This window comes from Vidua macroura, chromosome 1 (genome assembly GCF_024509145.1).
Source record: "Vidua macroura isolate BioBank_ID:100142 chromosome 1, ASM2450914v1, whole genome shotgun sequence".
Classification (NCBI taxonomy): domain Eukaryota; kingdom Metazoa; phylum Chordata; class Aves; order Passeriformes; family Viduidae; genus Vidua; species Vidua macroura.
The window spans coordinates 133,654,648-133,682,325 of record NC_071571.1 but is presented as its reverse complement, the minus strand read 5'-3'; positions in this window follow the sequence as shown (position 1 = coordinate 133,682,325).

Below are 27,678 nucleotides of genomic sequence, written 5' to 3'. Positions count from 1 at the left end.
CCCTGATTGACTTCAAAGTGCTCTCCACTGCCCACTGTGATATTTAGCTCTTAAATCTGTCTGACACTTGAGGTTCCCAATAACCCACCATAAACATATAAGCCACTTGGAAAGTGTAAACACAAGCAGGTCCCTACCAAAATGTAAATCTTGTGCTTCTAACAAGACTAGCTAGAGTGAAAAGGTCTGGGGGAGTGAGGAGTTGTGACACACAGACACGGCAGGGAACCTCTGCTGAACACACAGGTTGGGAAACAGTGTTGGCAAAGCTTGCAAATTCAGATTAAGTAAATGGCAAATTGTCCAGAAAGGCAGGGTGTGCATGGGTTAATTTTGCTCATTCTGTGTCCCACAGCAGAGATGTAGAATTTGGGTATGAGATGCTATAGGTAGGAGAGTCTCAATCCAGCCTTTCCTTAGAGTTTTCCCTCCTGTTTGCCCATGCCACAGAATAGTCCTGGTTTTAATACATTCAGGAATTAGATCACAGTCTTAGGATCTTTGCTGTGTAGCTCTTCAAGCCAAAGTGCCAGACCCATGGAGAGGTCTGAAATAATCTCTGCAGCAGTAGAAATGATTCCTTCTACCTTTGCAGCTCATGAGCTGTGGGATGTTAAGCACAAGACACATTTCTGGTACGGAGAGGTTCTCACACCAGCTTCTCCAGGTTCTGCACAGAGTCTTGGCAAAGCTAAACCTGACAGGGACCAGCTCAGAGCCTCCAGGGATAGCTTTGTTGGGGTTTTGGCCCTGCTGTTGTCAGGTAAGTACAGCACATACTTAGGTACTCATTGCATACCATAGGTACCATCTCTTTTCTTGAGTATTTACCTTTTAAACCATACTGTTTAAATACCTATTTTTTTCTTGTAAAGGGTAGAAAATTCTGCTCACCTCCTGCTTCTTTGGGCATTACTGACATTTGTCAGGGATCTGACACACTCAAGTGCATTGCTCTTCAAGGCACACAGATTCAGCTCTCCACTGGGAGCTATTATTTAGGGCTCAATTAATCTTTTGTCCATGTTTTGCCTTCAACAGCTCAGCAAAACTCCTCACAGTGCACACTGTGCCGTGTGGTGGATTGTTGCAAGGACTGTGCTGGCCTTTGTTTAACACACCAGCTTGTCTCACTCTCTCCTGGATTATCTTCTGACCCAGCAGCTCTTATCCAGCCATAGCTGTCCCCAGGATTCCTCAGAGCCAGCAGTGCGTATGGTGTTTATATAGACTCAGAGGGGAACCCTCTGTTGTGAGTTCATAGGGGTTGACAGGGCCCTTTTTGTCCTCCTTATGCTTTGCATGTGAATTTTCTATTGTTTCCAGACAAAGTGAGACTCGGTTGTGTGTGGTGTCTGGAGCCCAATACATTTTTTCCCTTCTTTCTCTTGGAATTGCAATGTGAAAAATGGTTTATGCTCCTTTTAGAAGAAGCTGAGCTGCTTTATCTGACATCAGTGACGTTGCGTGGGCAGTGAATGGAGCCCCTTGTGCTCGCAGAGCAGTGGAGGGTGTGGAGCAGGGCTGCAGGCTCAAGCCAAAGGCCAGCTGTGACCAACCTTGATTTTTCTCACCCAACAAACTCTCCAGCTACATCAGCTGGTTTTTCTTAATAGAAAACCGCAGTTTTTTGTGAAGGTTCAGCAGTACGTTTGAGTGAGGGCTCTTAACCCCTTAAGGAACAACTGAAACACATTTTGAAGCAAATACACTTCAGCAAAGTGCCCACAAATACTGCAATGAGGGAAGAGGCTTCAGAAAATTAAATTTGGATTGTTAAACTTTGGTTTCGTGTGGCTCTTACTTTGAGACTTACCAAGAAATGAAGGCAATGTGGGTGGTGTTAAAAAAAAAAGTCTTTCAGTAACATTTAAAGACTTCTGAATTTTTCCTTGTAAAAGTAGATCATTCATTTTCTTCCAGGCTGGGGTGAAAGCTGGGTTACCCTGAGCCATGGGTGGCAGCTGGGAAAGAGGCCACTTGTCATCTGGCATCAGCAGTACACCTCAGTGCATTCCTTCTCAGGTGAGTGGAACTGGGGTTTGTGCTCACCTCTTGCATAAACAACAAGTCAATTAAATTTAGTCTTTGTGACTGTGGCAACTTCTTGAGATGTTTGTAAGCTCATGCTTCTTTTCTGACCAATTTTGTGCATGTTTTATGCAACACAAAGCAGAAATATTTTGATCTATCAAGTGGAGTGCTTTTCCAATTAAGCCTTTTTTAAAATGCTGTCACCCTTCTTACAGAAATAAATATCCAAGACAGAATGAGGGAGGCAGGGGGCAAAAAAAATATTTAGGTGTGGATATTAATGTAGAAATTCTTAAGGGTGCCTTCGAGGTAGGAAACATGGAATTTCTGACTACCATTCCCTCTGTTCCCTTGCTTGGGACTTGTTTCCCCCTACTTATGTGAAGTGCAGAGCCTAAGCTATAGACTGAAAGCAGCAAAATCGGCCAGAGAAGCCAGAAATGTAGAAGAGAGTTAGTCTGGCTTGTAATGCCTGTGGGAAATCAGTATGGTGGGAATGCTAGTTCTTCCCCTCCTCACATTTTCTAATTGCAAATGGCCGCATCCTTCACATCTTTTGTTCTCAGTTTGCTTGATAGACAAAAGAGTAGGTCCTGCTCCCCCAGAGGGTTCTGGCACTCCCACCAAGCCAGCTTCTCGTGGGATTTGTCTCCAGGAGGGACCTGAGCAGGAGTGCTTAGAAAATGGGATTCCCATCTGGGGTACCCAGGAGACAACATGAAATGTTGGGAACCTGTCCTGTGCTGAGGGTCAAAGGGGATTTCCAATTTCCCTGAGGGCATGTGCATTCCCTACCCCTCAACATAGAGGAATAATTGAAAATACAGAATATACATAACACAGCCACCATGTGTGTGAAAGGGAACAGTAGGCTCCCGGTCTTGGGGGTGAAGGTTCCCCAACCTCTCTGTGCTTGTACTTGATATCACCAGAAACCACCAGGGCATCAGATCAAATGGTGCATCTTGTGTCCAAACTGTTTGTGGTCAAAAAGAGGACAAGAGGCCACACAGAAGCTCCTGTAGGAGGAGGAACACAGAGAGTAGGGACATTTTTGTGTTTGCAAGGGACCAAGACCAGAAGCAGGTTCTCAGATGTATTCTCACTTCAGGGAGGTGTGTTGGTAAAGGGTGGCTCTGCGTGCCAAGGCTAAAATTTGCTTCTCCTTTTGCATCTGATATGAATGGCTTTCTCCATTCTAAGAAAAGCCAGCTCCTTTGAGAGATCCCATAAGCACAAGGAATATTTACTTTGTCCAGGTGCCAGCCTTGCAGTGGGATATAAGGTGGGAAAGAACAAGGACTTTCCTTGCCTTGTCATCATGGGCTTAAAACCAACACAGTTGACTCTTATGGACCTGGTAAGAGATCCATAAAATCCCTACTGCCTCTGACTTATCAGACTGGTCTTCCAGCAGTGAGTTTCACCCACTCCAGGAGCCCCCTGTGGAGCGGATATCAGCCTGGTGGGCTGGGATGTGGTCTGGGGGGTGGAGGTGATCCCCTCTGCTTGGCTTCCTATGGATGGTCGCACTAGGGAATGTGGGCAAGGGTGCAGCCTAAAACAAGCACAAGTTAACCCAGATACTGCCTGTTCATGTCCCCATCCCATCTCCTAAGCACCAGCCCTGGCTCTGGACCAAACCTGGCTCTGCCCAGAGGAACCATTCCCAAGCAGGAACTGCTCTCCCTGTGTTGAATAGAAACCATAAGCCCTGTGCAATGCTTTGTGTGCCTGCTGTCACAGCTCTTTGGTTTCATGCTTAAATTAAGATAGCTGATGAATACTTAGACACCTTTGATTTTTCCATTTCCCTGCTCTGTTTTCTTCTTTGTTCAAAGGTCTGTTAATTCTCAGTGTCACCTGGTCCCCTGAGCAACTTCTCATTTCATCTTGGGAAGGAAATTAATTTAGCAGTGTTTTCTAAATTCGTATCCTATGCCCAATAATGTGAATAATGTATGTGCTACCAAAGCCATTTGTAATTAGTCCATTGTGCTGCTAAACAAATCTTAGGACCCAGGGTTTTGATAACAGCAGGTAGGAAGGCTTTTGGTAGGAGGGCTTTTGTTACTGGTTTGTTTTTTTTTTTTTTATGTGCTTCACTTTTTTGGTCATATGCTTTTTATCTCTGCTATTGTCTGACTGGTTGATAGTTTCCGTTTCTAAAGAAGAAAATCACTCTGAATCCATGATAAACAAAAGCCTCAGATAAGTGAATTTCAGTGAGTAATTATGTCACATTAGCATTAACAAAAATGAAACTGAGCCTCAAAGTGTGGCTCTGTTTTGCTAAGAAGTCCTTGAATTCTGGCTGATTATTTTAAATGTTCTGATTTATTTCTCATAAGTTCTTAACAGTGTGCCAGTCATCTTAAAGACATTTGCCAGTCAATTTTTGTGTTTGTTATCTTTCTCTCTCAGTCTGGATTCTGGCATCAAGACACATTTGTGTGGGCAGTCTAAAGCCTCCTCTGCAGCCAGCCATTATCCAGGAAATGCTCTGAGAGCCTTTCCTGATAAATCAAAAAACATTTATACTTCCAAAATGGCATTTTCAGTTCTAAGAGAGAGCAATACATGCTCCATTAGCCCAGTTATGCTTATTAACTATATACTAAGACTAACAGCTTCAGCTAATAAGATGCAAAGTTTGAGCCTCAGGATCATGTCTAGTAGTGAAGAAAATATGAATATTTATCAGGGGGGAGATTTAGCTCTTTTAAAAAGAAAAAAAAAAGAAGTCCAAAAAGAAAAAAAAAAGCAAAAAAGCAAATGCTAAAAAAAAAAGGCAGCTAACCATGTACCTGAGGTAAAATGGTGACCTAAATGGCCAGGTTTTTACCCTGAATCTTTTGCTTCATGTTTCTTTTTAATTCCTAAACAACAACAAACAAGGATGATGCTAAATGCAGGGTTGTAAACAGTTTCCAAAGTGCTCTGTGGAGTCACAGGTCAGGCTCCTGCCCCTCTGCTTTACCTGCAGCAGGGAGGTGGGCTTTGTCTGATGAAGAGCACAGCACTGCCAGCCCCTCCTGAGGCCAGAAAAGAGGTGTGCATTGTAAAAACACTTGTCTTGCTACACAAGTAACCAGCATTTCACACTGCCCTTTGAAGTAGCATGTGTTAAATTGTTTGTGAAAGGCTTAACAGGGACAGGGAAGAGTTTTAGAAAGTTGAGGACCAGCTGGGCACATTTCCACTTTCTCCCATTTGACATCTGGTAGGAGTTTTTTCCATGCCCTGATCAGATATGCTGGCTGGTTAATAAACTCAGGTGCAGGGCAGCAGCTTGCCTGATGAAAATGAGTAATTATGTTTCGCTTTCCCTGACTGGAATTTTGATTGCCACAGACATGATTAATTGGATTTTCTGACCATTGCTTAAAGAAAGCTTTAACTCCTAGGAAATCATTTAGTATATGGAAATGTAACCAGGCTTTAAACCATCAGCAATGATGAGGGATAGTGAGAGACTGAGGGAGCAGTATCGTGAGAGGAGGTCTGACACTTTATAATTGTCTTGGAGAATAAGCTGATGGGAAAGGACACAAACAGCCCAGTGACAAACTGGGCATACAACACTGTATCAGGTAGAGCTGCAAGGCATGGATACTGTTCAGGGCACTGGGAAATAACATCAGATCTGTGATATCTCGGAAAAGTAATACCACCCCTCCTTTTGGAGAGTTTGGGGAGGAGTTAATATGAGCCAGATGTTCATTTATCAAATAACTTTATTTCAGCAATTGAATAAACTATAGCTGAGTGTTGGTATACCAAGCATCAAGAAATTGTACTGTGTCCTCAGAAAGTATTTTTTAAAAATAAGCACTTCATTTTCTTCATGTTTGAAATATCTAACACTCAGTTTTGAACTGGCACTGTGGGAAGAAGCAGGACTCAAGAGCAGAAGTTCTGGGAGCCATGGTTTCCATTTACAGCTGTGCCCCTTTCCCATGCATGACATGCTGCATGTGGGGAAGTCTGTCTTAACCCTCACAACTCCAGTGGCACTGGAGCTATTCAAGCCTGGGTTTTGAGGATGTAGGGCCTTGCAACAACCTGAATTAGTCAACCAGGAAAGGGCTAACTTTGGCAGGAGCTTCCCCTGCACTGGGGGTGCCCATGGAAACCAGGAACCCTGAATCATTGGAGATCTGGAGGGAGCAAGCAGCACTGAGGCAAGTGAGGAGCTCTGGCTGGCTGAGTGCCAGCTCAGACCTCCTGCCTGTGTCAGGGCATGTGCCACACTCCCATCACCCTCCCTCCATTAAGTCTGCCTCAGTGCATCTGCAGTTATGCTTACAATACCCCTCTCTCAAATGGTATCTTCTCCCTGTCTCTTGGCCAGGCAGATGAGGAGCTCTGGATCAGTGCAATCAGTGCCCTCCTTTCTTGTACTTGGCAGGAGACATTTCTCTTTAACAACACAAGGAAAAATCCAGCAGTTGCATTTCACAAGCCTTAATTCCTTTATCTCCTTCTCTTTCACTATATATTTGGATGATTCTTTGTCAGGAAACATGGCTTTAGATAGGCTTCTTTCTTGTACTTCTTTATTTTGGGGATTCTGCATTCCTCTACTCAGACCATTTGGTCCTTTACTCTCTTCTAAAGGGGAATCTTTCCACCAGCTTCAGTGAGATCTCACACTGTGTCCACCCCTTCCCACCCACCACATTCCACTCTTGCATCCAAGCCTGCTTCCCCCATGGTGGTCCTTTCTCCTCAACCTGCCCCTCCTCCCCACACCTCTCTGACTCCCAGACTTCCTCTTCAGCCTGCTCATCTCCTTTATGGTCCTCACCTCCATCCATTTTCCTGCGTCCCTCTGCCCAGATGTTCCAGGATCCCCTTTCATCCCCTGCTGCAAATGGCTCATTCCACCTCCTGCTCCTGCTGCCACTCCCTCCGTCTGGCACTCATTCACCAGCCCTGGCACTGGCTCCTCCTCAGCTGCAGCTGGACAGGTCCATCCTTCAGGAGATTTCCGGTCATGGAAAAGTTATGGCAAAGAGACTCCTAGTTCCCATTTTCAGGGCTTGATTCCAAGGGCCTTGGCTGTTCCTGAAGTGCCTGGTTTTCTCTGTACTTGTGGAAATGCTCCCAGAGAGGTCACCAATATCTTCATCTGGATGGCACAGGAAGCAGACAGGAGCAGGCATCCACCCAGCTAGGACAGGCTCCCAGAAAAACTTTAGCTGTTGAGACCTTTCAGATTTCCTAAGAATGTGCAAGTGTGGTTTTCAGGCAACCTGGATTTGGAGCTCTGCATAGGTGGGACACAACCCAGAGTTTATGGGGCTGGTGCTGGCATCTCCAGATGGGTTACATCTCCAGCCAGAAGGGTAGGAGGGGTAATAGTCTTATGGAAGAAAATATTTGAAAGTTTAATGCTGGAAAACAGTTTTGTCATTTTCTTGTTTATATCGAAACATCAAGAATAGCTTGGGTTTATTTTCCCAAAAAAAAAAAAAAAAAAAAAACCAAATTCAGCCTGTAATAGCTGGAACTGCAATCTGTAGCCCAAATGGACAAGTGCTGTCATTCTTCTAAACATCTCACTGTGGCACCTCATAATGAGAATTCTGGGCAGTGTTAACAACTTCAAATGTACTCCAGTAATCTTTCAGAGGGATTGAGTGTCAGCTCTCCAGCCTAATTGTGGGCCTTCAGGAGAAGCCTCATGAATATATCTAAATAGCTGGAAATATGCTGTGACAGTCAGTTAATTCTTCAAAATGTACATAATTGTGCAGTCATGGTGAAGACTGATAAAATGTATGATTACTTGGAAAAGAGAACTCAGTTGTGAATATTCAAGCTGAGTCAGGCACATGAGATGATACAAGAGGGTTTCCTACTCAATAATAACATTCTTCTCCCAACTTCAGCTATCCAATATCAGTTATGGAGGCTCCATGATGCCTCCAAGACATTTGTCTGAATTTCCTGTGCCAGATAAAACATTGCTGATAAAATATTGAACTATGTGTGGGAGCACTTTAAAAATGTTTCTGTAAGACCAGAAACAAAATATTTCAGTAAACAAAAGTATTTTCTTTACCATTGGATGGGATGGAGGTAGCTGGCGGGAGATATGTATGTGGCAGGGGCAGTGCATGTGACTGGGGGAACTGGAACTGTTTCAAAAAGGTTTAAAAATTATGAAATTAAAACTTGGTTACATTTCTGCAATCTGTATGGGCTTCTGCTGCAGCAGAGAACTGCTTGTCACTGTGCCCTTCCCAGCTGGTGGCCTTGTCTGCTTGATTAGAAGAGTTCTGCAAATGCAGGACTCCTTTGAAATGTAGTATGTATTCAGGAAGCAATCACAGGCATCATCACTCCAAAGACACAGTGCAACACCTCTCCAGTACTTAGTTATTATAAAGAAATTGTCCACTATTTGGTATTAATATATGTATTAAAGACTTTTTTGTGTATCCTTAAAATTACCAAAATGCCAAAGTGAGGGACAAATTGATAAAAATGACACTTTATAATGATTTTTTTTTATAATTCTTTGCATGTTGTGCTATAAATTGTTATTTTTCTGGAACAATTATGCAAACCTCACAATAAATAGAAGTTGCAATATATTAGTATGATAGCACCTAGGAAAACACTCTGCAGTTTGTCTAGGTTTGAAGGACGACTCATGTAATACAGGTTTTGAGGGGAGTTTTATGGATTTCTGCTGACTAGGTTAATTATTTTGTATCACATGCTACTGTGCTTTTCTGAGCAGCTTTGGTGGGAATACAGCAGACTGATCTCAGCCTTTCACATGTGGGCCTGAAGTGTTTAAGCTTTTGCTCTGAATGACTTGTGCTTGCTACACCAGACATTCAAGGTTTTTCAGCTTAGTGATTTGGGGGAAGAGCATGCCACAGCTCTCCAGAGTGTGCCCACCAGTCTGTGCCTGGTGTGGACACAACTAGAGGACTGTGCACTCTGTATGTCAGCATGCAGATAAGCCACTGAAGCCACAACAAAAGAGATTCGTGCTCCAAATGTACTCATGCTCTTTGGTTTTAGTGCATTTTATCTGGCTTCTCTGAAACTCAAATAGTCCTGGAGCTACCTGGAAGGGAGACAGACTTGGTCATCTTCTAGGAAAACATGTGAATGCTTGTGTATAGGAGAAGAGCTGATACAGAGTGAAGCAATAATACTTTTTTTTTGGCAGGGGTGAATGTAGGTGGTTCCTGCTATGAATACCAGATGTGTCACTAAGTGTTTCTGTGTAAAACCAGCCATCAGTCCTGAGGCCATATCACCACTCTCTCTTGGCAAACAGATTTACATCTGTTTGGTCTGTCCGGCTTTATCCTGCACCATCTGAATTTGGAAGACAGAAGGTGTAGAAATCTCACCTGTAAAGAGATTTCTGCCTTGCTCTGGACCAGTACTCTTCTAGCCATCTTCCCAAAACCTTTCCCTATGCAACTCTCCAAATCGGCTTGCTGAAGTTCATTTATTGACTCTCCTGTGCTCCCTTGCCTGCCCTTGGTGAGAAAAACCATCCGCACCAATCTGTGTGAAGCTTACATATAAATGGAGGCAGGCAGTGTCTTCAGTCTTGCAGGTACTATTAAAGAACATGTAGGGTTAGAACCAACCCAGCCCAGTAAGTCCCAGTAAGTCAGTTATTGGTAAATCAGAGTATGTTATTAAGGTTATTTTCATTAGCCAATGAGAATACGGGATAGTGGTTGGAAAGTGCCAAAAAATGCCTCCTTTCATTTGTGGTGCATGGGGACAATTGCCTTCTTGCAACCCCAAGAAATAACGCACACAGTCTGTATCACATTTTGTGAACCAAAAATGTGGCCAGAGCCTAGACTAGAGAGAAATGCATCTCAATGGGAAGTGAAGAGAGTGTAGAAGACTTATTTTTCTGCAGGCTCTCAGCTTTTTTCACTGCCTCTGATTCTACTGTAGGTTTTTCTTTACATTGGGATCTTCTGAGTTGGCTGTTCCATTAGATTCAACTCCCATTCTCCTTTGTTCTTATGGAGGTGGAATAGAGCCTTAATTTCCTTGGAAAAGGAATTTTCTTCTGGCTGATGATTACATAACACCAACATTGGCTTCTTGAGCTTTTCTCTTCCCAGACTCACATCTCCATCTGTGGTATTTAGAGGAGTGTCCCTGGAAATTACAGAAATGGTTGTGTCCTTGCTCCTGACATGTGATTGATGCAGAGTGGCTTCCTTGGCATGGTGGATTTGGGTACTCAGGATATGGTGAGTCTGGCTGGTATCTGCCAGAGGCAGTCTGGTTTTGATGGTGGCCTTTTCCCTGTGCAGTTGGTGGAGATACAGTGACTCCAGAAACCAGTGCTGAGTGATATCTCTTTTATGAATTTGACCCCAGGAAGTTTTTTTCCACAGCTGATATATGCAAAGCTGCATTTCTGTTTCAAATCTACTTGCTCTAATAGCAGTAGTATCTCTACTCTTGTCATCAACACAAGTCCAGGATGCCTAAACCAGAGATTTTGGTCTTCCCATTAAATTGCATCTTCCTCAGGTATTGGGCATACACCTTCATCCTTGCACTTTCAGTCTGGGCAGCATCCTCAGGTTGAATGTCTCTAAAGGTCCTCATATTCAGGCAATATCCACACCTTGCAGATTATTTCAGTGCAATTTTTCCTCATTTCTGTCTGACTATTCTCCATCCTAATAGTCTTATCCAGATTTTCATGTCTCAATTGTTGCAAGGTTATTGCCCTGCCAATATATCCATCCAGTTCCTGCTAAGAAGATTGTTTTCCTGGCTTGCTGTTTTGAACATGCCAGCTCTCTCTATTCACCTTCCCATCAGCTTCTCTCCTCTCCTACAGTGCTATTCCATTCCTCTCCCTGGCATCATCTCTCATATACTGTCAAAACATCCGTGCCTGCCCCAGCAGGATTGCCTCCCACCCTTTTTCCCACCATCACTCGCTGGTTCCATTTTGTTACAAGCACTTACGTGTTGTTTGTGCTGGAAGAAGCTCCTTGCAGTCATCCAAAATGCTTCTTTCTCACCCCTGAAAACTTTCTGAGCAATCTTTTTTGTTCTGACACCTGTAACCAGCTTAGGACAGGAAAGTGGCTGGGATATGGACAAAAGAGAGCACTCCCTGTTGTACTGACCAATACTTTTGGGCTGCTTACCTGAATTTATCTTTTTTTCTATGTTTAAGGGCAGATGTTAGAGCACGTGTGATGCCTAATGGCTAAGGTCCACATGAACTGGCCTTCTGTTCCAACAGATCACTTAAAACAGTGCTTAATTCTCCTAGGCACTGTGTTAATAACAATGAGGACAGCAAATAGCTCTCCAAACACACCTTTTCTCTGACAGATTTTGAGAAGTGCCCATTGCTTCCCTCCATCCCTCAGCCACAGGCTGACCTTTTCCCTGTTTGTGAGGCAGCATCCTTTGGCTCAGAAAGGCTTCAGCTGGGATTTTGGCTGCTCACCACTCCAGATGTAGTGGCTCAGCACAGATGCAGAAGGCAGTGTGAAGGAGAGGTGTGCGTGTGCATGCTGCCAGGCAGCTGCCCTTCTCCTCTGCTAGCACCAGCCACAGTGTGTCCTCCTGTGTCACTCAGTGAGGCAGTGGGATTGCAGCCCCCAAACGAGACAGCCCCCTCCCACCTCCCTTGGTCATCCGTGGCTTCCCCCAGCCTTGCATAAAGGGGGGATATAACAGTGCTAGAAATTGTTAAAGGTACACATAGAATCACTGAGGTCAGAAAAGACCTCTAAGGTCATCAAGTTCAGCCATTAACCTCACACCACTGTGTCACCACTAAAACACATCCCTACAAGCTATATCTATGTGCCTTTTGAACACTTGCAGGGATGATGATCTCACAGTTAAAAATTGGTTAGCAGACCTTTGTGTTTTATGAACCAAAGACTAAAATACTTTAGCTGTGTAAATAAAAAAAGTCATGACTAGATGGAAAAAATAGTCTTCTTTCCTTTTAAAATTTCATTCTTCCAAAACTTAATGTTTGTTAATACTGAGTATGAATTAAAAATGGCTGAGTGTTGAATTCTTAAATAAAGTGCCTCTAAGAATGTTACTCTAAACCTCCATTGCAAAAACTTCTTAAAATACTTCTGTTGTTTATGTCTGCATAGCTCACAGTATATTATGACATCTGGGTCATCTCCTGGCCATCACAAGCCCACTCAAAGCACCAGCCAATGTCACTCTGTACTAGTGCTCTGCAGGTCCATGTGAACTCCTGCACAGAGCTATGCAGAGCAGCCTACTCCATTTTGCACAGTAACATTTCTAAGCCACCTCTTTCCCCATGGTTTAAGCAGTCCCTATTTTCAGCGCTGCTGGGGAAGGTGACACCCTTGAGACAAAGTAGCATGCCTGACTCCTCTGAGTCATCATGGTCAAGGGTCCCATGGCTGAGTGGTGTCTGAAGCCACAGCTCTGCCAACATGAGGCTTCAGTACTGGCCTGAGCACCTCAGCTCAGACATTAGGTCCTCCTGGTGTCCTGCAGTGCTCTTTAATGCTGTGCGTGAGAGAGATGAAATCAATTAGCAGGGGGCACACTAATCACATAAATGGCTTCATTATGTTGATTAGACCCACCCACAAGCATAACTGGAGTGCCTGGCAGCGCAGTGAGGCAGGTCCAGATCAGATGGCAGGGGAGAGGGTGTAAGGGCTGACTTCACACTAGATGTCTCAAGTCCTCCGCTCCTGAATGAGTTGGTATCAGATGTTTGTAGAGTCAGAGGTACTTGTGTTGGGGGCATCCCTGGAGGACAGACTGAGTTGATCTGGCCTGTCAGTTTGAAAATGGGGTGACAGGGGAGTGTACAATCCCTCATGATCTTCTTTAGTATCATTTAGATACTAAATGATCAGATATTTGATACTGAATTTGGGTTTGGTATGGGATCTTATGCCTTAAATTTTCCCTCCTGTTTTCATCCTGCAGGCTGGACTGATGACTTAAGTGGGGATTTTGCCTTTCACATTCTAAAAATATAACCTGGAAATACAAGTGAAGTCTTTTTTAGGGAATATTTCTAAAGACAGTGAAGCTTGATAAAACAAGAGAGGTTATATGGCTTGTGTTGGAATATCAGTATGTTTTTGATATGCATACAGAGAGATTTTGTTGCTACTTTGTCCTCTTACAGCAGAGGAGTCTCCATTACTGTGGTGGCCTACACGCATTCTACTACTTCAAGAAATCAGACACACAGTAGGTTTTGATGGGTTTTTCTTGTAATGGAGACTTGTTTCTGGAATGGAGACTTGTTTCTGGAATCCCTCTTCCAGTTAAAAGGTAGTAGAAGTTGATAATGAATTTTTGGGCCTCCCTTAGCAGTAACAGATGCATTAACTTTGAATATGTTGCTATATAAATTACAGCCTCATATTGGTACTTCTTGGCAATTGATACACAAAGGAGAGAGAACACATCCTAATACCAATGTAAAAATTGTTTTATATAGCTTAAATTTCTCTTTTCAAGCACATTTTATTTTTAACATTACATTAGTTATTTTCAAATATAGACTGTGGTGAAATGCAGCCAGGGGAGAGAGAAATGAGCACACACATTTGGCTTTCCTGCCCGTGTTCTATGTTGATGCTGTTGGGAGTAAGGCGCCTGTCCTGCTGCTCCTCTGGTTTCTGTCCCACACGCTCCTCTCCTTCCCAACTCACTTCTTTTTGTTTTTCTGCCTCTTCTACATTTAAACTTATGCTCTGCCTTGCACTTACCTCTAGGAATTCCTCAGCATTTGGGAGGATGTCCAGGATAGCTCTTTCTGTTTGCAAATTGATTTAGCCACCTCTCAAGTTCTTTAGCACAGGGGCTGTGCATTAGCTGGCAATGCTACATGGGTTCTGCATTGGACCTGCATTTTACACCTGCCCTGTGCTGGGCCCATTGCTCCCATCATACACATACTTGAAGGAGGTTGCAATGCAGTGCGAATGCTGGGGGGCTGGGAGAAGGAATGTGTGGCACAGGGGTGATATTTTGGCACAAAAGCCAGTGAATCATACATGCAGTGAGAAGTCATGCTCCTCCCACCCAGACACTGGTGGGTCCCATGCTGCTTCCCACAGGGCCTGGCGGGGGAATGGTGTCACCCTGCATGGCTTCACAGGCAGCAACAGCCTTGGACTTCGACTTCAATGATATCAACCTGTGCTCTTCCTTGGGACATGCCAGCAGTTTGTGTGTTCTCCTTCTTTTTCTTGCCTCCCACCCCAGTAGCTTGTCTCATCCCCTGGCCCAGCAGCTGCAGCCGCTTTCATGCGCTCCCTCACACCTTCAGCCCCATCAGTGGGACAGGGGCCCAGAGGGAGGGAGCACATTATCTCCCTCCAGGGCAGGACCTGCCTCTCAGCGAGGTGGAGGCAAGGCTTACAGGACTCCAGGAGGAAGTGTAATGCACTCATGAGGGAGGGAAATCCTTGTGTGGGTTTCTTCAGCACAGGACACAGCTTCAATTGGAGCATCAGAAAACATTTCCTCTACCTTGCTTGTCCATAAGCTGGTGCTGGACATTTTCTTGGGAAATGAGCTTTCAGCCTTTCCATCCAGCTGACATTTTAACACCAGGGATGGATTGAAGTTCTGCCTGAGGAGGTGTCAGACTCCCTGCTTCAGGTGAGCAGAGCTACTGCATTGCATGAGCAGCACAAGCCTGATGGGCAGAATGCTGGGCTTCTGTGGTATATACTTGCTGTGGTACAGGTACCACAGGGACTTGAAACTGAGTTTCCTTCAGCCTCGTAACACTTTGGGCATGCAATATCATAGCCTGCTCCTCTTGCTAATTTTTGTCTCTTTGTGATGGGAGTGCTGTGCAGGCTCATGAATCAGCTCACCAGAACAGTAGCACCTTGTAAGCTGTGGTCCCTGCTCTGGCTCAGGGGTGGTAGGCAACACTGCTGTGTGGCATCCTGAGCCGTGGCTGCTGCTTCTACCAGATGTGTGTGGGAAGCCCAGGAGAACCAAAATTTGCTGGGAGAATCAGAAGGGGAGGACTCTTCTTATTATTAGCCATGTCAACCGATGACAGGCGCACCTCAGACGTCCACCCACACCACTTCCTACTCCTCTGAACCAGCTGCTCGGCTTGGCTCCACGGGGAAATGCTCAGCCAGAAGCTCATAATCCATATCTGACTCCTCAGTGTAAAATTAAAGCACTCTGCTATAATAGCAAGGAGGAAGGCACAGCTGGTGCTCAGCTTGGGGGGTGATGGGGAAAAAGGGCTCCTCATGACCAGAACTGAAGGGTTCAAGGACAGTTGGTGGAGCAGTGGTTTTTCTGGACATCCATCACAGCAAAGTCATTGCTGAGCTCCTTGTCTCTTCCCTGCCCTGATTTCAACTCACTTCTTTTTGGTTTTTTTGCCTCTCCTACATTTAAACTTATGTTCTGCCTTGCACTTACCTCTAGGAATTCCTCAGCATTTGGGATGATGTCCAGGATAGCTCTTTCTGTTTGCAAATTGATTTAGCCACCTCTCAAGTTCTTAGCATAGGGGCAGTGCGTTAGCTGGCAATGCTACATGGGTTCTGCATGGGGAACTGGAGTCAGATGAGAAGCTGGGGGTATTTCAGGAGCTCTCCATACAGAAAGCCTGGGGGGATCATCATGGCTATAAAGCCTAGTGAGAATTCCCCCGTGGGCTACTAACACAGAATTTTTAAAAAACAATTCATAATTAAGCTTTCCTTGAGCTCCCCTTGTAATGATGTTAGTGCTCCTAATGCTCTAGGCAGGGAATTCATATTTCTTAAAATGTCAGTTCTGCATGACATCTCACTCATCTCCTGGAAATCTCTGGGGCATAGGATATGGCAATCCAGGGGCATGAGATAATACAGGCATTTACAACTATGACAGGCAGATGAAAGGAGCCTGATCCTAACCTGATCCCAGACAGCAGCCCAGAATGTGGACTCATGAGCTGCACCGATGCTGCTAAACTCCATGAAGACATGGGGGCAGCAGAAGTCCCTTCCTCTAGTCTCCTGTCCCTTGTACTAAACCTACTCAGCAGCCTGTTTAAATACTAATCATTAGCACTGAGCCCCTCATTTGACATGGTGTGCGCCATGCTCTGGAGGATCACAGATCTCACCCATGAACAGGGTGGTTTTGGAGTTCTCTTGCTGCAAAAGTCAATGTGTGGTTGGTAACTGTTCTTCTTCCAGTGACTCTGCTGCTCTCCTGGCTCCTGGAGCAAATGATGTTTTCATCCCTGAGAAGGGCTTAGCAACCCCACCCGGGCTTTATGAGTAAACTTTTATAATCTATTAGGTATTTTGGGGATTTTACAGTATTTTATTTATGTTAGGTAAATCTGTGCAAGAAGGAAGAGCTTTACCATCCAAGTTCAGGCTGCCCTGGGCAGTTTTGTTTGCAGGTAGGAGGTGCCATGGGGTCATCTCTTTGGAGCAGGAAGAAGAATACCTGCTGAGCATCAGCCTCAGGTTTAGCTTCTGCTGAGGGGTAGGCAGGGAAAAGCAGTCCCTTTGACAGCCCTCTCCTTAAACCTCCCTCCAAGGTGAAACTGCTGTGGAGAGAAAGGTTTACTTAGCTCCTGGTGAGTTACAGCAAGGACTTAAGAGACTTTTAAATGATCCCTGCCACTGTCTGGCTGCCTCATCTGAACAGGAAGTAGATTTTCCTAATTGCTATTAACAGTTTGTCGCTTTGCATGGGAAGTCTAAATGTGGGTTCAAATCTGTGTGTACAATCTGGATCTTGACCTGGCTGCTTAGAGCTCTGTGATTTTAATAATTTTTTAAAGTTTCATTATTGGGTTATTTTATTCTATGCTTTGCTATTCTATCTGTTATGACTGGTTGTGATTTTGCAACCTGGGCAGTACTGCTGGCCCTGGATGGAGGACAAGATAGGCATCCTGTCTAACACAGTGCAGGTGCCTGGCAGCTCTCCTGGAGAGCTTCAAGGCAGCAGAGACTTTTTGCTCATAATGCAAGGGTCTGTACCAGGCCAGAGGACAATGGCTTTATTTTAACAGTATGAACTCACAGTTGCAGGAGCTGTTCAGTGCAAGATGTGTGATTAAGCATGAAGGTGAAGGTGGTGGTAGGTGGATGCCAGCACGCTGGTGGCTGGGGCTAAGGAGAGGTCACCCCTGCACATGCCAGGGATTCCCATCAGCTGGCAGAGTACCTGGTCTGCCTCACCCCAATCTTAGCTTGACCTGGTTCAAATAAATCCTCTGCCTGGTTCAAATAAACCCTTCCCTTCCCTTCCCTTCCCTTCCCTTCCCTTCCCTTCCCTTCCCTTCCCTTCCCTTCCCTTCCCTTCCCTTCCCTTCCCTTCCCTTCCCTTCCCTTCCCTTCCCTTCCCTTCCCTTCCCTTCCCTTCCCTTCCCTTCCCTTCCCTTCCCTTCCCTTCCCTTCCCTTCCCTTCCCTTCCCTTCCCTTCCCTTCCCTTCCCTTCCCTTCCCTTCCCTTCCCTTCCCTTCCCTTCCCTTCCCTTCCCTTCCCTTCCCTTCCCTCTCCTTGTGGGAACCCCCACTGCCTGAGATAGAAAGTTGTGGTCAGGGCTTTCCAGGAGCCTCCTGGACTGTATGTGCTCCACTGTGTTGCTTTTCCAACAACAGGGTAGTTAAAGTCCATCCCAAGAACCATTTCCTGTGACTTTGAGGCTCTTTCAAGGTGCCTGTAGAAGGCTTCACCCAGTTCCTCCTCCTGATGAACTGTAGCAAACACCCACAAAGTCACCCTTACTAGTCCACCCTTTATCCTAACCCATAAGCTCTCAGTTTGCTCATCATCCCCCCGCAGGACAGAGCTCAAAATCCCATCATTATAGGTGTGATTTCCCTGGGGACAGGGAATACTGCCACCAGCTTTTGTAAAGCCATAGCTATTTTCAGTGTTAAGGACTGCAGCAGGTGACAGCCTCATCTCACCCACTGGGGTTTTTGGGAAGGGGGAAATGACCCTCAATCCTGCATGCACAAATCCATTAATCAACACTTGCAGGCAGAAATGTGGAGCTATGGATCACCCTGACCATCTCCACATGACCTCTGAGGAGGGGCACAAAACCACCCAACCACCAAAAGAAGCTTAGATGGCCTCCAGTGAATGAGGAGGATGAACCCTACAACTCCCTCGACTCTGAAAGGGAAGCCAGATTTCAGCACAATGACAATTCATATCCCCTTAGAAATCTGAGCTATAGTGTTTGTATCTGTGCTAAATTGCCAAATAACCCCTCAGGATACTGACTGGGGAGTACAGACCCACCTGCTGAGATGGGTAAGTGCTGTAGAAATGGAATAATTTAAATCCCTCTTTGCCAGAGTGAAGCAAACCAACAAAAAGCCCATTCATCTCTTCAATAAAACCTTTTCTACTTTTTTGTAATCAATATGGCTCAGATCTCTTTTATGTAACACAAGGCTCTAATTCAGCTGAGTAAAAAGTGTAATGTAATTTTGAGAATCTATAAAAGCTCTAACTGTGATGTATTTAAAAACATCTACTTTGACTAAGTAGGAAGCAGAAAAATTACTTATATGACCATTAGGGATGGAGTTTGCTATTCCAGAGCAAGCACCAGTAATTATATCTCCCATACACTGGCAAATTCAGTGCCTTCCAACAGTGTGGACACATGCTCCTGAACCCTTTACTATGTTGAAATAGCCATTTAAATAGAACTTTCCAGTCAAGGCATGATCTGATTCTTTCCATTCTTCTCCAAATGCATTCACACCCGGCACTGGTCAGTAAGCTAACTTGATCTGGTACAAAAACTAAAAAGATTTTTGGTATATTTGAAAAGCTCAGTTTCAAGAATGGAGAGCATTTCACTCCTAAAACATAGCGAATCAGTCAGGACAAAATGGAAGTGGCTCTGGGCAATCTTCCTTTCTCAGGGTAAGTTACTTTAAAATAAGGAGAGACAGGTGTTACAGACTCCCTGCCATCACCACTGGCTCCATGACAGGTTCTTGTCCTCTGAAACCCCAGCCAACAATTCAGTCTCTTTCCAAGGACTGTTGGAGGGCAGGGAATACTGCAGCTGTGGGCAACCCTCTGGAGCTGGCTGCAGCGGGATCTGCTTCTCCCACCCATTTCTTTCCACATGCTGCGTGCAAGACAGCAGCAGCACCCTGTGAATCTGCAAATCCTGGAGAAAACCAACCCAACTTAGTATATTCCCAGGCATTGCTACAACCATTGGGTTTTGCAAACAAAAAGAGATTCAATTCCCCAGCTGAATCCAAGCTGCAGTTTGTCTGGTCTTTCTTGCACTCAACCATGGCCACAGAAGTTGGATAAAGTGCAGAGCTGCTCTCAGGGCAGGAGGTGCCACCACCAGCACTGCAGAGACAGGCCACAGAAGAGGCTGGAGTGTTTCCCTACACACCTTAGAGCAGACTTCATAATTTAATTCTCATTCCTTTATAGTTATTCACACATCCAAGGAAGTCTGCTGACAGTCAGGGTGCCAAGCAGCTGCTGTGTCACCAAACAGCTCTCAGTGCTGCGGGCTGTCCCTGCCTGCAGCTCCTGGCCATCAGACACAGCATCCTGGCCAGCAGGTGAGTGACACCTCACTGTACAGCTCCTTGTGAGAGCTTTGCTAAGTGGATATAATTAATGGCTGGAGAATGACATTTAAACATGTGTTTGATACTTTCTCCTAGAATTAGGACAGAATTACACTACTTTGCATGCTGATTAATTCTTTTAGCCTGCAACTGACTTCAGATTTGAATAAGTAGTGTAGTTCATGCTTTCTGCTACCAAAACTCTAAAAGCAGGATGTTTTTCAGCTATTATTTTGGTTTTCACATTTAATTTCCATGGTGCATTTGTCATCTTTCAAGAACATACAATGCACTGCCAGCTCTATCATTAATGCCAGCTCAATAGAATAGAGTCAGAACAATGATGACATCTTGATTGCATGAATTTCAGCTTTTCTGATAAAACTAAAAAATTCTGAGCCTTATGGGTAATTTTTTCTGACCCTGCATGTTGCTCTCTGCCCTACAGACCATCTTGTTTAGCCCATGAAATTCTATTTATGGATTCCCCCACCATGGGGATGCTCAGCTCTGAGCCTGCTGCTGGCACATTTGGTGCTCACAGTTTAAAGACTATTTATGGAAAACAGAAGCTTGCAGCAACCATAATAAAAACATCACAACACTTCAAGGTGGAGCTCATGCTCTCTGCAGGCTCCTATGGTATGCTCTGGAGTACCTGCATCTGGCAGTCACTCCCTGTCAGCCAAGCAGGGTAGAGACAAAAGCACAGACAAATTAACTAGGGGAAAGGAAGACTCACTTTCTGCCCACTGACTAAAGGTTCTTGTCTAGAAAGGCCTCTTTCACTTCATGAAATGCTTCTCTTTTCTGCCCCATGAAACACACATTATTCTTCTTTATGTTACCTACCAGTAAATCCCCAAAAGAGGAAATATTTTCTTCATTTGAAAAGTGTAATTAAATGGCCTTGGTGTAAAGCCACATTTCCATATAACTCTTGTGCTTTTATCCAGTCATGCCACTAAGCCTTTACCTGTCAGGGAGGAATGAGGGAAGCAGTTGTGTTTTTCTGCTGGAGGACAGATGCTTCTCAGTAAACAGCAATGGGCACTCAGGTGTGGAACTCTGCCTGTTCAGACTGTTATTTGTGAATATTACAGGATGACCTTGTTTTGGGATGTCACAGTTGGTATTTCAGTTCCAGTTAAAATGCCACTGCTCTGGAAGTCCATACAGTCCCTCTGCCCCTCTGTGCTGGCTGTCAGGGACACCTCGTCAGTGTGGGACTCACAAGGGAGATGAGACATCTCCTGGTTCTCCCATGTGTCACAGAGACAGATGCTCCAGCTGTAGGCTCCCACAACAGGTGAGAGTGACAAACCTCCCTCTTTGCCCAGACAGGTATATCAAAGGTAGATTCAGAGTGGTTTGGGTTGAAAGGGACCATCTAGTTCCATCCCCCTTCCATGGGCAGGAACATCTTCCACTAGACTTGGCTGGTCAAAGCTCTATCCAAAGAGCTTTGAACACTTTCAGGAATGGGGTATCCACAGCTTCTCTGGGCAACCTGTTCCAGTGCCTCACCACTCTCACAGTAAAGAATTTCTTACTAATAACTCATCTAAACCTACTCTTTTTCAGTTTAAACCCATTAGCCCTATGGAAGTACTTGGGATGAAGGAAATCTTAGCAGTAATTTCCTTGTTTACAAGGAAAGGCAGAGTTAGGTCATCATTAAAATAAAGCTTCCTTGCTGTAGTGCTTGTCCTAGAGATCAACAATACAGGGCTGCAAGGCATCAATGCATATACAAATTGGAAAGCACAGTTCCCACTCCATTCCCCCCTGCTAAGCCTGGAAGACACTGGACAACCCAGAAAATCTTTGGCTTTGAAGAAAAACTTGCAAACAACAAGGAAGGGACCTAGATGTTTTACAAACCAAACCCTGTTATCTGGAAATAAGTGAGACACTGTGGCAGCAGCAGTCTCAGAGCAGGGAACCAGAGAGCTGGAGAACAGAGGCACATGTGATCCTGCAGGTCCAGTGTGGGCTGTGGGAGAGGTGGAGAGGTGGAGAGGGATGAACGTGACAAAAAGTTGAGGTCATCTGGGGATGATGAATCAGTAAAAAAAGGTGTGCTTTGGGGCATTGAAAAGAAATGCAAAAGTGGAGAACAGTGTCAAAACAGGAGACATGTGAAATGTCTCCTCAAATAGTGCTCTGAACACAGTGCATGCCCTGACGAAACAGAGCGGATCTCTTCTGCTTGGGAAGTGTCAACAGACTTGCTGTGGCACCGCAGTGTTTCTGCTTAAATGTTCAGTGTGAATGCTCAAGTTCACACCAGTGCTGCTATGGTGTTAAAAAGTCAAACACCTCTTGCTGGGCTGCAAATCACCTGGCAGAGCCAAACCCCAAACTGTGCTTACTGCCCCTGCAGATGTTTGGATGTAGTGAACAAGAAAGAAGCTCAAGCAGTTTTATCCAGAAGCTCACACTGACATTTTTATCCCATTACAGTCACACACACACTCAAAGAGCCCAAACACACAAGGCCAAAGGGCACCACAAGAATTCAAACAGTTTCAGTCTCTTCTGCAACTGCTCAGTCTTGTTATATCTCAGTGTTATTCCTTACAGAGTATTCAGGCCATAAATTCAGACACAAAAGTTGTTTCTTGCCTCTCTTCCCTTGATTAAGCCTGTGTCTGAATGTTGTAATTTCCATGGGTGAATATCAGCCTTTATTAAGGAGCAATGGAAAGCTTCTGGGCTGTGTTCAGCCTATTTGCTGAGCTCTGAATTTAAAGTATTGTTTATCAGATTTCTCAATATTTACACTCAGTTCCCAACTCAGTAAACAGATGACATATTATATGATACTACTGCTCAAAAACCCCAAGGAAATGAAAAGCAAAAACTCTTTGCAGCAGAAACCCACAAATGCAAATGTTGAAATTAGCTCCCTTCCAATGCCTTTTTCTTTGTCCATTATTTATAGATAACTTATATAGATAACGTATGTAGAGCATGAGCACTGTCAGAAGATAGGCATTGCTTGATGGGTTCAGATTCTCAGTATTTTTAACTCACACAATGACAACTTCCAGATGCTTCAGCAGAAAGATTTCTGTAAGGAATGATAGTAGGAAGGCCAGCCCCTAAATCAAATTCTTCTTTACTGAAAAACTTGGTACGTGACAGAGGATGAGGAATATACTCTGCATTTTTGAAGCTCAGTTGAGTGGAGAATGAGAAAATATCCCTGTTTATACATCAATGCCTGGCCCTATCTGAATCCTGCATGTTTCTGGCACAGTCCACAATCCCTGGGCATTGAGTTGCCCAGGTGAGTGTCTTCTGATGAATCTGTTTGAGATTTTTCTTTTTTTACTAGAGTATGGTACTGGCCATATCTTTCACTTTGCTTCGTATAGTTTTTGCAATATTTCTGTTTGTCTCTATTGGCAGGCAGTGACCAACAGCACTTGGTGATGACATTGCACATGGGCTGTCCATTGGCCTGTCCACCTTCTGCACAGGAAAGCCCTTTGGTAGCAGCTGCAGACAAAACCTCTCCCTTAAGGGTATTTCGTCTGTGCTTTAAAAGCAAGGAGGACAGTTAATGAAATAAGGGAGTATTTTCAAATCTGTGCTGCATCCTGGTTTTAACTGCAGTCCCTGCAATGCTGTTGAGTCTGAGTGGCAGCTCAAGCCTTGCCCCAGCATGGAAAGGCTGCCAGTGCCCCAGGAGGGTCTGTGAACCACACAGGATAATGCTGGTGAGCACAGCTTCAGAAAAGCAAGGCACTGAGAAAGCAAACAAGTCCCTGGCTGGGATAGGAGCATGGTATATAGCTTTTGCCTCACAAGAAGAAAATCCCTCTAACTTTATTGAAGGAATGCTGTTGCTACTTCTGTATTGCACTTTTCTGGTTTTAATTAAATTGTATAATTTTACCTAATGAATCAAGAAATGCACCTGCAGTAAGCAGTGTAGATTGGGCAAAATGTTGATTTTAATTATGCTAAGTTTATTCAACCGTGTTAATGCCAATAACTCCATCTGGCTGGAGCAGCAAGCATGGTTTAGCATTTATTTCCAGGTATACAAAGCTTTGGTTTGTGTAGACTGAAAAGAGATGAGTCATTGAAGGGAATTTGATTGCAATGCTTTATTTAGCAAATTAATCTTAAGCTTCAAGAACATAATAATAGCAAATAACATTATATGAACTTCATCTACATCAGAGTTATAGGGGGGCATTCCCTGCATATAAGTTACCTTAATATGGCACCAGTTTTGGCAGTGATTTTAATTCAGTAATCTATACCTCAAAGAGTTAAACAAATGAGGGGATTTTAAAGATTATGTTTTATTGAATATTAATGTGATACTTTGTAATAATACAGGCTAGCTGCTAAGGTGTGACAATTTTCTTTTGTGTTTCTTGGTTCATATTCAGTTTTTGTTAGGAAGAGAAGTTTTCTTATTTTCTAGTGCAGAGAGGAAGGCAAACCACCCAAAGACAAGCATATTTTCAGAGGTTGCAAAACTGTCAGTACAAACTCATTCATTCTGCATTTGGACTTTGAAGAATGTGCACAGCGATGAGGGCCCTATCTGAAAGAGCTGTGTGCTACTTTTTAAGGGAAAAAGCAAATGTACAACCTCATTAACATGAGTTATTGTTGTTAAATAGCCAGGAGATATGGAAAGAAGCAGCAAGTTGGCAGGCCCTTGTGGTTCATGTGCCAAATGAGTATGGAATTGAAGAGGTTGCCATGAAAAGGAAACTTCTTGCGTAGTGATTTACAGTGCAAGTGCCTAAGTCTAAACCAGAAATACTTTAGGGGTTAGGAAATACTGAGATTTAATATATATTTTCCTGATTATTCAATAAATTCTTCCTTTTTAATAGCATCTCCTGTAAAGCTGCTTTTTAAAGAGGTCCGTCCACTAGATACACAGCAGATATGGGATATGAAGAGCTCAGCTTCCTAAAAGCTACTGCACCTAGTCCTGATGTCTGTGGCTAATCTCACAAGTATTCACACAGACTATGCCTGAGATGTAAGATTTACAATATAAACTATAATAAAAAACAATCTCTTTTTCAGGGTGAGATTTGCCAAAAAAATATGAATAGTTATAGTGCTTCATTCTCAGCTGATTTTGTGGAAAACAGAAAACCCAGACAGCCCCACTCTTCAGGTTCAGCTGATTTCACCACAAAGTTTCTACTCTTTCATTAGAGAACCCCAGTGTACAAGAAGCAAGAGCTGAATTGCTTATCAGGGACATAGCTGCAAGCAAATAAATCCCCTCTGGTGACCAGGCTCCCCTGTGCAAGGAAGGCATTATTCAGCCATGTGCAGGACAGGACTGCTCTGTTCCAGAGAACTCAGCAGACCTGGGAAACATTAAATACAAGGTGACTGCTAAGAAATGGTAAACAAAGGGATGTGTACATTGTGCTGCCAGGGCTGGGCTGGGCTCAGCTTCACTGCTGAAATTATATCCCTAACAGATGTCACTATCTGTGGGAAATAGTGGAAAAATAATTAGTGTTAATGGCAGCTCAGTAAATTAAACTTGTGGACTCAATTACTTGGTACTCCTATCTTTTTAGGTTCTGTGAGGATCCCTAGGATGGCAGACAAATGGGTCTTGATCATACAATCACCAGCTGATATTTGAGTTGAAATGCAGAAATGAAGGCACAAGTCCCACCATTGTAGCAAATGTGGCTGTAGCTCAGTGTGGTCACTTGACCCTGGCTGGACCAGATGTCAACCAAAGCTACTCAGTTACTCCCTTCCTTAACTGGACAAGGGAGAGAAAATATAACAAAAGGCTCATGGGTTGAGATAAGGACAGGGAGATATCACTCAGCAATTATTGTCATAGGCAAAACAAAATCTATTTGAGAAAATTAATTTATTGTCAATCAAAATCAGAGTAGGGTAATGAGAAAATAAAAAGCCCTAAATTTTAAAACAGCAGCACAGGCATACATGGCATGGAGTCTGTGGTCAGTTCATCATAGGTTGTCTCTGTTATTCCTTCCCTTGCTCCAGCGTGGGGTCCCTCTCATGGGAGACAGCTCCCAGTTCTCCAAAGTGAGTCCTTCCCACAGTTCTTCACAAACTGCTCCAGTGTGGGTCCCTTCCATGGGGTGCATCCTTCAGGCACAGACTGCTCCAGTGTGGGTCTCCCATGGGGTAACAAGTCCTGCCAGCAAACCTGCTTCAGTGTGGGCTCCAATCTCCATGGCTCCACAGATCTCAACAGACGCCTGCTCCAGCATGGTCTTCCCATGGGGTCACAACCTCCTACAAGCATCCATCTGCTCCAGCATGGGGTCCTCCACGGATGCAGATGGATCTCTGCTCTATTGTGGACCTCCACAGGCTGCAGGGGCACAGCTGCCTCACCACGGGCTGCATGAAGGGCTGTGGGGGAATCTCTGCTCCAGTGCCTGGAGCACCTCTTGTCCCTCTTTCTCCACTGGCCTTGGTGCCTGCAGGGTTTTCTTGCTCACATATTCTCACTCCTTTTTTCTGGCTAATGTTGCAGCACCACTCTTCCCCCTTCTTAGATACATTATCCCAAAAGCACTACCACTGTCACTTTCGGGCTCAGCCTTGGTCAGTGGTGGGTCCATCTTGAAGCCATCTGGCACTGGCTCTGTCAGACACAGGTGAAGCTTCTAGCAGCTTCTCACAGAAGCCACCCCCATAGCACCTCCACTACCAAAACATTGCCATGCAAACCCAATACACTCAGGGACCAGGGAGACAGCTTCTTACCCCATGAAGGAGCAGGGAGGCACGGAGGATGAGGGATGGAGGACAATTCAGAGACTGAACTACATCTGTGAATTAGGATTGGCATTTACAGTGCCGTAAGAGGCAAGGCAGAAGGCTGCACATCACTGTCTCTCATTGGAGAGGGCAGAACATCCATCTCCAGTGTAGCATGAAGTACATGCTGGAAAAAATTTGGGAGGAAAGAAGGAGTCTGGTTTGGATCATTGCTGTGACAAAGCCTACAGAAAAGGACTGATATTGTGCTTGAGGACAAAATACAATAAACCCCTGTTTGTCTGCCTCTGCAGAGCATGGAGAGGGAGTGGGAGCTGGGCTGCTGCCCAGGCCCAGCATGCCCCAGCATAGCCTTTATTCAGACCCAGATCATCCTGGAGAGGACAAGAACTTTCCCATCCACTCAGGGTGGTGCCCATGCCAATGCACCCCAAGGAACATAGCAGCCCTGGCAGGGCAATCAGGACAGTGGGGCAGTCATCCAGGGAAGAGAGCTTCTGGTTTTCTCAATTTTTGTGTAGGTTGTGAGGGACTATTAATGTCTATCCAACTTGTCCTTTCCATTGTGAGACCTCTGTTCCTTGCTGGAGGAGCACTCCTCCTGTGCCCTGCTGCCAGTGCACGCCAGGCACTGCAGCTTTGCAGTGGCAGCCTGACCCCAGCAGCAGCTGCACTCCCTGGCCAGGGGCCCCTTCTGCTAGCACAGGGTTGGTGCCCACGGGGCTGTGCAGGGACATTGTGCCCCTTCACTCAATATATGTTTTCCAGAGCAGCTTTATTTATAAGAGGAGATGCAGAAAGGAGGAAGATGAGCATTTCTGGTAGTATTGGGCTGGTGGTTGCCTGCTGAGACATTCTCCTATACTTTGGTGCTCATTTTTGTTTGATATATTGCCCTTCTGTGTTTATTTTACAGGTGTTTATTTTGGATAGGGCTCTGTTTACATTTCTGTTTTTACGTGGAGTCACATATGTTGATATTTGCTTTGCTGGGACTTGGCATTCCTCCTCCTCCCTTCCACTCAGCCCTCACTTTGGACAAGCCACCGGTCATGGCCAGTAACTTAAAGGCTCCTTTTGCTTTCAGCCCACTTTCCACTCACCAGCCCTTGGGCTCCTCACTGAGTCAGCTTTGACAAAGCACGTTCATGCTTTAAAATCCTTCAGAGCATGGCCAACATCAGCAGTCCCCATCCCCTCCACCTCTCGGTGCGCCAGAGGAGGACAGATGTGACATTCTTCACATGTAGGGCATC